We start from the raw sequence: 9,044 nt of genomic DNA on the forward strand, positions 1-9,044 counted from the left end.
CACCTTGATAGCACTGCACACCCAAGTCTTCCAGTAACTGTGAAGGCGCCGCCCTTCTCTCCTGGCACCTTGACATGGAAAGTTGAACCTAGATAAGGGATCAAGCCTGCCCATACTAAGTGCACTGCTACATGCCAAGCAACGGGTCATTTACTGCACAGATGGCCATAAATCAAGTTCTTAACTCGGTCTCCAAGGGCAAGCTGATCTCAGGGAGGTATGCACGTGTAAGGAAGCAAACACCTGAAGGCTAAATGTAAGAGTAGCATTTTCCCGCTTCTCTAAGTAGTCATTAAGCCTGGTAGTAGTAGTAGTACATGTGTGTGTGTGTGTGCACATACACACGCGACTGTGATCACATGCGATCCACGTGTGTGGAAGTCAGAGGACAACCTTTAAGAGTAAAGTGGTGACCTCGGGTCATCAGGCTTGGCAGCCAGCCCCTGTAGCTGGTAAGCCATCTCATGTGCCCTCCTACCTCAGGCTTCCCAAGTTCTAGCATTACAGCCATGCGCCCACCATGCCCAGCCCAGCTATGTGTTCATTTTATGTTGCATAAAGGTCATAACTTTATCTTATTCAGGAAGTCATAACTACACAAAATAGAGGAGTGACCTAAGAAAACAGGGTAAAGCAAGGACATGAAGACGACAAATGTCCCTAGTAAAACAAGAGAATGAGTCACAAGTCGGTTCCCCTGAAAGACTCAAAGATACCAGTTCTTTTTTTTTTCCCCCATAGATGTTGTTCTTTTGGGTTATAGCCTGCACGTTTGTTGGGGAAACACATTTAAAAACAAAATCCTGGGGCTGGAGAGACGGCTCAGCAGTTAAGAACACTAGCTGCTCTTCCACAGGACCTGGGTTCAATTCCCAGCACCCATGGCACATGGCAGCTCCAGTTCCAGAGGATCTGACATCTTGTTCTGATCTCCCTGGGCACTACACACATGTGGTGCACAGACATACATCCAGCCAAAAAACCCATACACATAAAATAAAAATAAAGGGAAACAAAGGCAAAACTCTTTGGTCGGAGGGAGAGAACTGAATTGCACACGTTGTGCTCTGACTACCTCACAAATATGGGCCCTTCACTCACTCAAATAAAAAAAATAAATAAATGAAAAACATCTTAGTGTTGGGATTCAGACACAGGACGAGCAGCTGAGGTGAGTATTTAACCAAAGCGGACCTGGTCTCCAGGTTCTCCCAGCATCCCTCAGTCCCTACCTATTACAGGGCATGGCTGGCATGCCATGCCCTCTACCCTGAACTTTTCAGCTCAGGGACAGAGCTTCCTCTCCCCGTGAAGCTCTTCACTATATAATCCAGACATTTTGGGTTATAAAATGATTGGATTCCGCCCCTTCTATATCTCCTCTCTCCCCTCTCTGCACATGTGCTTTCTCTCTCTGCCCCTGCTTTTCTGTCTCTCCGCATGGTGACTTCCCTGACCTCCTCCTGTGAGATCAGTGAACTTGCCTGAGAGCTGCCCCCCAATAAACCTGCCTTTATATACTTCAATTTGGCTTGAATTGGCTCATTTCTTTGGCGGAGAATTCATAGCCCATAACAGACATTCCTGAAATGAATGGTAACTAACCCTCGACTAAGAAATCTTGATTACTTGTTATCCACAGCTCATCCTAGTCTTCCTAAGTGGTTTGGGCTTTCATTCTGTTGCTGTGATGCAGCACGCAACAGAAATAGTGGGGGAGGGGCTGGTACTTGTTCAGTTACAGATCACAATCCATTAATGAAGGAAGCTGGGCAGGAAATCGAGGTTCTCTCCTCTCTCTCTCTCTCTCTCTCTCTCTCTCTCTCTCTCTCTCTCTCTCTCTCTCTCTCTCTCCTGTCTCTCTGTCTGTCTCCTTCTCTGTGTTCTCTGTGTCTCTCTGTCTCTCCGTCTCCATCTCTGTTTCTGTCTCTATCTCTCTCTCTCTGTGTGTGTGTGTGTGTGTGTGTGTGTGTGTGTGTGTGTGTGTGTTTTGAAGCAGGGTCTCCAATAATCCCAGGCTGATCTCAAACTCCCTATGTGGCTGCAGCTCCTGATTCTCTTCACTCAGCCTCCCACATCCTGGAATTTGGGCATGAACTGCCCTCCCCAACCTTATGAAAACAGTATAACAGTATCTGCTCTGGGTGCTTAAATGCCTCAGCTTACGTCAAGATGCAGCATAATCTTAAACTTCTGCCTCCCCAAGCATCCAATTACACTTATACTTTATTAGTTTAGAACTTAGGGGGCTTTGGTTGGTTGGGCTTTTTTGTTGTTGTCGTTGTTTTGTTTGTTTGTTTGTTTTGTCTTGTTTTTGAGACAGAGTTTTACTAGGTAGCCTTGGCTGGCCTGGAACTTGTAATGTAGACCAGGCTAGCCTTGAACTCACAATGATTTACCTACTTCTGCCTCCTGAGTGCAGGATTGAAAGTGTAAGCCAGCATGCCTGACTTATAAAAAGAAAAACATATTTCCAATCCTCAAATTCTGACCCTTAAACTTAAAGCCCATGTCTTTGTCCCATGATCAGGCCACAATGGATCAGACAAACAAAGGAGCCCAGTTCGGCCATCAAATGTCTGACTTCTTCTCCACACAAAGAACACCCCACTGGTCTGTGCTGCTGAGCAGTAAGGGTTCCTGAAGAAAAGGTTAATCCTCCTTACAATGAAGAAAAGGAGATTGATTGTTTCCCTGTTTCCATTTTGGTGTCTATGTGTGGTGTTCATATATGTTTGCATGTGTGTAGGCACACAGGCGTGTGGACGCATGTACATGTGTGTGCATGTGTATGTGGAGGCCCGAGGTTGACGTTAGGAGCTATCCATCCTTCATAGCTCTTCCACCTCATTCATTGAGGCAGAGTCCCTCAACCAAAGCCGGAGCTTGCCAGTATGGCTACTCTCACAAGCTAGCTTGCACTGGCTATCCCATTTCATCCTTCTAAAGCTGGAATTACAGGCAGGCCACATGGGTTCTGGGGATCCAAACAGCAGTCCTCATGTTTGCAAGGCAAAAGCTTTACCCACAAAGCCATCTCCCCAGCTCCTGATTTCTATTTATTTTTTACAAAAATTTTGAGGCAACCAGCATCTCATTAAAACTCAGGCTGACCTTTAATTCATGTCATAGGCCAGAAGATCCCCGTGCCTCGGCCTGCATACACAACCATACCCACCCAGTGTAAATTTAGATTTAGAAATGGACTCTGTGATGGCTGTTCTTTGCTGTCAACTTGACTACATCTGGAATAAACTACAGTCCAGAAAGGAAAGCACGCCTGTGAGGTATTTTTTGCTTGGTTTGCAGTAGGTGAGTCCACTTCTAGTCCAGACCTCTGAGGCAGGAAGACACTTGTCTTTAAACCGGATCTTCATATGGGAAGAGATACCTTTAATCTGGGCCACACCTTCTGCTGGAAGACAATATAAGGACATGGAAGAAGGATGCTTTTGCTCTTTGCTTCACTGCCCTTGCCTTGCTAACAAGTCCATTCCTTCCTTGGCATTAGAGCCCACTTCTCTGGGATTCCAGAGTCTGCTGAAGACCAACAGGGACATCCAGCCTCACTGAGGGACTGAGAAACTTCTGGATTTTTGGACTTCCTGTTCATACGCAGTCATTGTTTGATGAGTTAGACCATAGCCTGTAAGTCATTCTAATAAATCCCCTTTACATGTGTGTGTATACGTGTGTGTGTGTGTGTAGAGAGAGAGAGACACAGAGACAGAGAGAGAAACAGAGACAGAGAGAGACGGAGACAGAGAGACAGAGAGAGACAGAGAGATCCATTCTGAGTTCTGCTACTCTTAAGAACCATGAAAATACACTGAAACTTTTACACAGTTTATTACTGACTAGTTGTGCTGACAATTCATTGGCAGTCCCATTCTCAACTCTCTGTCCCTTTGTTTAAGAGCACAGAATGTATTCCTTCCAAATCACCTCGAAATTAGAATTAAACTCTTTCAAAACATCTCCCCCAAAGAGTTCCGCCATGTTTCTGGGTCCTTTATACTTGGCTATTACAACACTCCCAGTTATTCATACTGATTTTCAGCACAAAGAGTAAAGTTCCAAACAGAACGGAGCAGCTCCTGGGCACCCACCCTACTTGCTGCAGCTTGCTCAGTGCTCAGCCCCTGCAGCCAAACTGAGCAACAGGTGTGGGGATTCCCAATTGTCAGTGGAAATGACCCGAAGAGAAAGCTGTGTTCACGTTAGGCAGCTGCACTCTCCCTGTGACTAATATGTTTTCGTAAGTTTCACAGGATCTACTGACTCACCCCTCTACTTACGGTGTTTATTTCCTGGAACACTTAATAAGCTTTAGAAACTTAAGTGTAACACCTAATGCAGCCAGAATCCATTCTTGTTTTTGAACGATGCTAAAATTACAAGACTGCCAGAGAAAAGCTTCTTCCTGCCCTGCTCCATCTTTTTGTTTTTGTTGAGATGGGGGGGGGGGGGGCGGAGCGGGGGTCTCACTGGGTAGCTCAGGCTGGTCTCAAATTCATAGTTCTCTTGTTTCTGTCTCCCAGCTGCTCGGATTATAGGTGTGTGCCACCACAGCCTGTGTGTGTGTGTGTGTGTGTAAAGCATAGGGGAGGGAGCACATCCCCATCTCACTTTCATTTCTCCTCGCTTTTGCCTTTGCTTTCTGATGCACTGGCTTTAAGTGGGGCTGCTCCTGTGGGCTTGGAACAGGGCTACCCAGTGGCGTATGAGTAACTCACCAATGCGTATGTCACTGAAGACGATGCCACAACACTTTTGATTACATGTATTAGATAAAACAAAAGGAGCGAAATAGAAATGTATTGAATTGTACAAGCGTCTAGGAGCCAGTAGGAAAAATCTTTTTCAAAAGAATAGTGAATAGGCACAAAGATCTGCTGTAAGAGCCTCGAGGGCAAGCAACAGTGACAGTCTGTGAGCGAGTGACAGTCAGTCTGAAGGAGAAGAAGCCGTGGCCAGGACCACCAACAGAGCTGAATCATAGCGCCTCTCAAATCATCAGTTACACCCATCTCACGCTCTCTTTTGTTTTTTGGGGTTTTTTTTTGTTTTGTTTTGTTTTGTTTTGTTTTGTTTTTGAGACAAGGTTTCTTTGTGTAGCCTTGGCTGTCCCAGAACTCACTCTTGGCCAGGCTGGCTTTGAACTCCAAGATCCATTTGCCTCTGTTTTCTGATTGTTGGGCTTAAAGGCATGCACCACCACTGCCCAGCTCACACTCATTTCTTCAAGAGAATATTTAAACCAGAAATAAAGCTGAAAATGGTTTTTTAAAAAACATTATGTGGGCCAGGCGGTGGAGGTGCACGCCTTTAATCCCAGCACTTGGGAAGCAGAGGCAGGCAGATCGCTGTGAGTTCAAGGACAGCTGGGTCTACAAAGTGAGTCCAGAACAGCCATGGCTACACTGAGAAACCCTATCTCTAAAAACAAAAACAAAAAACAAAACAAAACAAAAAAACGTTATGTGGGGCCGGGCATGGTGGGCGTGGTAGCGCACGCCTGTATTCCCAGCCCTCAGGGAGGCAGAGGCACGTGGTTATCTGTGAGTTTGAGGCCAGCCTGGTCTACAAAGTGAGTCCAGAACAGCCAAGGTTACACAGAGAAACTGTCTCAAAAAGAAAAAAAAAGTCATGCGTATATGTGTGTAGGTGTTTTGTTAGCATGTATGTCTGTGCACCATCTGTGTATAACACCCAAAAAGGCCAAAAGAGAGTCTGATTCCCCTGGAACTAGAGTTACAGAGGGTTGTGGGCTGCCATGTGTGTGCTTGGGGTTGGACCTGGGTTTTCTGGAAAAGCAGCAAGTGCTTTTAACTGCTGAGCTAGCCAGCCAGCCCATGCTGTGCTTCTTTATTCACATCTGAAGACATGAACTCAGTAACAAGCAGAAAAAATGTGTGTGTGTGTGTGTGTGTGTGTGTGTGTGTGTGTGTGTGTGTAGAAGCTGTGACACAAGGAGAGGAAGAAAATAACACAATAAAGTCAAAAGGTGGGTGTGGTGGCACATGGCCACACTCCCTGCACTCAAGAGACTGAGGCAAGAGGAGCAGGGAGAGTTTGAGGACAAGCTGGGCTGCACAGTTGAGTTCAAAGGCAGTCTGGACTATGTAGCAAGACCCCTGTCACAAAACCGAAAATTCAAAAAGCAAAACTAGGGGCTAGAAATGTGGTTCGGTGGGTAGGATCACTTACTGTTAGAGCAGGAGGACCTGAGTTCAAATCCCCAGCCTCCATATAATGTTAGGTATGGCAGTATTCCAGTCACCACAGTACTGAGAGGAAGGAGCCTATGAGCTCACTGGGCAGCTAGGCTAGCCAAAATTTAGTGAGAGACCCTGCCTCAAAATATAAGGTAGAGAGAGAGAGAAAACGATCCAGCATCTTCCTCTGGTCTCTACACGTGTACGAACATGCTGACCCCCAAGCACATGCACACAGCGACAGAAGATAAACTTGAATAAATTCCACAAATATAGAGGTTAAAGATAAAGATAGAAAGCTATGTTCACCACAAGACAAAAACATTTATCACATCATTATTCATGAAAGAAAATAGATTCAAGCTAGAGATACACAAAACAAAAGGGCCAGGTAATGAATGATGAAGCATCCACACACACTAGGTAGTTTCCTTTTGGTTGCAAATAATAGCACACTCACCTACTCTGGAAGAGCTGCGCTGCTGCAGAGAAGTGCACGTAAGGGCTGTCTGCAGGGAGGCAGATGCAGACTGCAGACGGAGGGGGGAAGGGGGCGGGGACGGGGCAGATGGGGGACACGGACAACAGTGCAGTGATGTCATCTAAGACCCAGACTCTTCTGGGCTTGTCCCCTTTAGCATCTTGACTTGTGCTCACGGTAGTAATGGGGGCACAGAGTCCCCTTACACGCTCTTTATCTCACAGACGAAACCATTTCGAAGCAGAAGGGAACTTAAGGACGGCTAGCTAGAGTCCTGCTCTGAGAGTCGGGGTACAGATGTGAGAGGAGACGGAAGAGGAGGTAGAAAGTCACACTTTTAATAGAGTAAAAGTACACGCTGTACTTTGTAGACTATATCTACCCTGGTGAACACACCAGGAAAAGAGGACTGGCGCCCAGAGGCCTTTGTTCCTTGTAACTATTACTCCTCAAGGCCACAGCACTGCCTTCCTCCTGGGGTGACGTGCACCTCTGGCAATGAACGCAACATTCCATCCTCTCAGGCCAACCAAGGAGGAAATGCATCCTAGTCTTACTTGGGAGGCTGGATGGCCCACTGGGTAAGAGCACTTGTTCCCTTCTTTCCAGAGGACTCTCACTAGAAGAGAGGGAGAGAGAGAGAGAGAGGGAGAGAGAGAGAGAGAGAGAGAGAGAGAGAGAGAGAGAGAGACAGACAGACAGACAGACAGAGACAGAGACAGAGACAGAGACTGGAGTATGTGAATCTGGTGCCCTCTTCTGGCCTCCATGGGCATTGCACGTACAGTGGGTTTTTGTATGTGTGTGCACTTGCATACACACATGCCGGTGAAACTCACATACACAAAACAACAAAAAATAACTGCACCAGGTCCTCTGTATGGTATAGCTGTTAGCTTGGTGTTTTGTGGGGCTACTAACAGTGGGAGCCGGTGTCTCTCTGACACTTTGCCTGCTCTTGGTTGAAACTTGACTTCCAATTGGGTTGCCTTGTCTCTTAAGAGGGCTTTCATCCAGCCAGGCGCAGTGGTGCCCACCCGTAATCCCAGCACTCAGGAAGGCAGAGGCAGGGGGATCGCTGTGGGTTCGAGGCCAGCCTGGTCTACAAAGTGAGCCCAGGACAGCCAAGGCTACACAGAGAAACTCTGTCTGGTGGGGGAGAGCTCTTCTACCTGGTCTTACTGTATCTTGTTTTTATCCTATCTAGCTGACCTTTCTTGGAGGCCTGCTCTTTCTGAAGAGGAAAGGGAGGGAGGGGGAGGGAGGAGAGGGGAGGTGGGAGGAAGCCAGGAATGGAAAGAGGAGAAATTGTGCTTGGGATGTACTGTATGAGAGAATCTTTTTTTTTTTAAATCCGGTTTAGGGACAAGGAGATGGCTCAGCAGGTGAGGGGCTTGCTGCTGAGCTTGATGACCTGAGTTGGGTCCCCAGAACTCCTGCCTTCTCACCTTCACAGGCATCCGAATGCAGAAAAAATAAATGTTTCAGACTCCTTTCTGGCTCACCTGGTGTTAAGGATCAGTGCCTACAGCATCGTCACTATTTACTATTGTTACTGACCCTTTCGCTGTGGTTAGGAAGGGATCGCTAAAGTGTTACTACCTCAGTTTCCCTTTGACCTGTGCAGCAGGCAGGCACTGCTCGTTACAACCACTGTACTGTTAACAGTTGCGTTAGCTTTGTAGTTATTTTGAAGACCCTACTATCGGGTCACCTTTATCCTTCCAGTTGGTTACCACCAACTGTGAAGCCTTAGCACTGACTACAAGGCCAGTGCTGGCTCACTTTGAATCTGGCTATAGAAAGACAGCATTTAAAAACATGACACAGGCAGCTGAGGCTCTGTACCACAGTACCTAACTCTGCCTTCTTACTTTGTTACTATTACACTTCTTGTTTGAAGAATGGGCCATTTCTCCCTCCACCCTGTGGGTTCTGAGGCTCATGACATGCTGGGCAGTTACCCTCACCTACAGAGCATTCTCGTCCACCTCGTTTTAATTATATTAGATCATGTGTGCCGCAGCACACCAGCAGAGATCATGGGACACTGGGGGCCATGTTTCCACCAAGTGAATCCCTGAGATCAAACTCAGGCAATCAGGCTTGGCAAGCAAGTGCCTTACCCACTGAGCCATGCCTCCAGCCTCTCTTTAGTTTTCCCATCCCAGGTTTTAGTGGCCACTGATGAAGCCACCTGCCATGCTGATACAAGTTGCAAACAATGCCTGGAAAGCAGATGGCGCTTCCCAGGCTCGCTGCCCAGTCCTCCCCTGGGAGAGAGATGTACAGTGTTACTCCTCATCAAGCCTTAGGCAGTGCATACAGAACATGGGATTCAGAGA

The sequence above is a fragment of the Acomys russatus genome, chromosome 14, assembly GCF_903995435.1.
Source record: "Acomys russatus chromosome 14, mAcoRus1.1, whole genome shotgun sequence".
Lineage (NCBI taxonomy): Eukaryota > Metazoa > Chordata > Mammalia > Rodentia > Muridae > Acomys > Acomys russatus.